The sequence below is a fragment of the Haemaphysalis longicornis genome, unplaced genomic scaffold (assembly GCF_048455015.1).
Source record: "Haemaphysalis longicornis isolate Haplotype H1 unplaced genomic scaffold, Haemaphysalis longicornis Haplotype H1 scaffold_4, whole genome shotgun sequence".
Lineage (NCBI taxonomy): Eukaryota > Metazoa > Arthropoda > Arachnida > Ixodida > Ixodidae > Haemaphysalis > Haemaphysalis longicornis.
The window spans coordinates 83,562,581-83,565,762 of record NW_027526361.1 but is presented as its reverse complement, the minus strand read 5'-3'; the positions used below and the strand labels follow the sequence as shown (position 1 = coordinate 83,565,762).

General features: G+C 50.2%; 1 non-coding gene across 1 annotated transcript; it reads left to right on the top strand.

Annotated features, from left to right (window-relative positions):
* Positions 1-301: 301 nt before the first annotated feature.
* Positions 302-442, top strand: LOC144180767 (U4 spliceosomal RNA). Its single transcript, XR_013324551.1, has one exon. It is a non-coding gene; the product is annotated as a U4 spliceosomal RNA (small nuclear RNA).
* The last annotated feature ends 2,740 nt before the right edge of the window (positions 443-3,182 follow it).

Below are 3,182 nucleotides of genomic sequence, written 5' to 3'. Positions count from 1 at the left end.
CGAACGTCTGGGAATTTTAATTTATATTACTTAAGAAACACACCAGTGAAAAAGATGGGTCTACATTAGCTTCTTATATCGGCACGTGCGTCAGTCATGTGTACTCTCAGCACTATAACCGCTGTTTCCACACCGCTCTTTTAAAACATGTACGCGAAGGCACCATTAAAAGCATTTCACTATACCAAAAGTTGCTTCAAAGATGTGTTTCCGGAGTAATATTCTTTGTAATAGACAGTCTCCACCGGCTCGCAACGGGAAGCCTGTGAGAGGGGCGTTAAGAAACTGCACAGGAGCTGTCAGCTTTGCGCAGAGGCAGTGTCGCACCCAGTGAGGCCTGGCCGAGGGGCGACTATTGCTAGTTGAAAACTTTTCCCAATACCCCGCCTGGACGACGTGAAATACCGTCGGCCGTGGAAATTTTTGGATGGCCCTACGGGGCCTCACAATGAAATCTAAAGTAAGACAAACACACACGCACACATGGTGTCCCAGTAGGCACGGTGGATTTTTTCGGTAACTAACTTGAACGACAAGAAAATTTTGGGGCGTATTGCCTAACCTGTTACCAAACTTGGAACACGCTTGGCGAATCGCTTGGCTTCTCAATCGCGTTGTATTGATTTGTCTTTGGGCAGTATCTGAATGATTTATTTTTCTAAAAGGGCTCACAGCGGGGATGTCCAGCAAAACTGATAAAACACCGCCATGAAAGTTTATTCGTCAAAGAAACGCAAATGCTTGCGGAGTTGTTAACTAACTAACTAACTAACTAACTAACTAACTGACTGACTGACTGACTGACTGACTGACTGACTGACTGACTGACTGACTGACTGACTGACTGACTGACAGGCTGACTGACAGGCTGACTGACTGACTGCAACAGCTTACTTGCACAAATGCTTTGCTCTGTGGACAGCCAATGCACTCGCCATTTGTACAAGTGCGGCACGCACACACACGGCTGGCTGGCGCCGCATTTTTTCAAAGTGCTACGAGTTGTGCCGCGCCTCCGCCAGATGGCGCCATGGGTCCCGCGACCGAGAGAAGACGCAGTGAAACATCCCCCTCGCGAGGGGCACGATCAAATGCAGAGCATTTCCGGGGGCGCACGACGTTAAGTAGTTTGCGTTACGTTAATGTTGTTGCACTTGTGGCAACTGCTGAAGAGAGAGCGCTCGTCAGCAGTAATTTGAATGAGTCAACGATATAAGGCGCGTTCGTAGCGTCCCATTCTGTGTCGGCTTTGTGGCGCAGTGGGTAGAGCACCATGTACATTGCGTTCCGCCCGCAGGGTCGAGGGATCGAAACCGGGCGCCGGATAGTATTTTTTTATATAGTAGGGAGGGGTGCGGTCTACGGACGTCAACGCGGGTGACATCGTGAGTTACTGAAATGCTCTGCATTTAATAAGCTATTTTCACCCCACCTCGTCAGGTCGAAAAGAGATCGCATGGTGTCATACAGACAAATCCTAGATCATTACAGATTGGCAAGACAAGAGTATCCCGCCGCGCACCGCAGCCTCACTAAACGGGATTCGGTATGGTGGAGGCAGTTACAGACGAACACGCTGCCAAAACCGATTGCGCTCAGTCGCTGCTATACCGAAATATACTTAGGAGATTGCAAGACATACGTGGGTCGGGCGGACCTCTACCACATGTTATGGTCGTGTCCCGCAAGTCAGAATCAAAATGGTGCAGCAAATGCTAGGTGCAACTCGTTCACTGTAGCGAACATGGAGCAATGGGAGACCGCTTTGCTCAGCCCCGATCCGGAAGTGCAGCTTCGGGTCGTGCGGATGGCCGAGGCCGCCGCCAAAACCCAGGGGCTTCTGGCTGATGACTGAGGAAGAGGGGAGGAAGACGAGTGGAAGACACCACCTTCTCCTTTGTACCTTTCCTTTTTGACCCCATCACGGGCACAATAAAAGTTTATACTACTACTACTACTAGTAGTCAGAGAGTCAGATGTGGAACCACTGTGGCTGACTTGTGTGCATTGACGTTTGCATAGCGAAGAGGCAGATCCATACTTAGCAGCATAGTATTTGGTAGTGACCGATATTATAGGCACTGATCGGTACTGTCGGCATCGATTCATCCCGCCGCTGCGTTTAATGCCATTAGTCTCTGGTGGCACTGCGAGCGAAGCGATGTTAGCGAAGTTGAGAATCGAATTTAGCGCCACCTGACGGAGTGCGTTCTCTCTACGTAGCCATTTCTCAGCGCGTTGGCTTCCCTTGGCGCTGGCTGCTATCAGGAAGCCACTGACCTATGAAGACGGACATGGTTTAGATGCACCCGTGCGCTCACCTAGCTTAAGTCGTGTGCTTCTCGCAACGTGCGCAAAGCAACCGTTAAGAGTGGCTCGCATCAATACTGACGCATCATGTCCCTTTTCGGTGTTCGCTCGGCAGAGCTCAACTGCTGTTACATGTCCGATTGAATTCCAAGGTGGAAATCCTTGTCGCAACACTGTTTGCTGTGACCCCATTTTGCTATCTGTTCTTCTTCTGGCCCCTAGTTGTCGAATCGGATGCAGCTGGCGCCCAAGAAACTTCAGTCCCACATCGACCGGTCGAGCAGTCTCCGCCGCAACACCTTAACATGGTTGAGGATTTCTGAAACACCGTTTTCAACTTCAGTCACGTCGTAACAACCATATTTGCAGTCTAGAATTTGCAGTCTAGATTTGCAGTCTGCCAGCGATTGTGACGGCATGAGCCAACGGTAAAAAAAATATCTGGGGGCAGGATTGGCGCACCGTTTCATCTTCCCATTGCACAGAACGTCACCAGGGTTTTATAAATGCTTTCTGTATCCTGATTAAATTCCCCAATTTTTTTTACTTGTAAGTCATATTCTTTCAGTACCTCTCAGCATTTTCAACACACAACCAAGTCAGCTTGTGTCCACCGTAACACAGCACAACCTAAGGCTGTCCTGGGGATCGTTTTGCAAAAAACTGCAAATCAGTGCTGACCGTCGCAGGGCAGGACCGTTTCCATTCTTTGGACTCACATCGGACGCTTTCGCTGCCTACCGGTCTTTCTTGCGCAACGACCGCTAGGCTCCCACTGCCCTCGTGCTTATTCGGCGTGCGAGTCTCTCGAGAGAACGGCCGCCGGCGACCCGCCCCATCCACGACTAGCCTCGTTCCTCACGGGTTGCAAA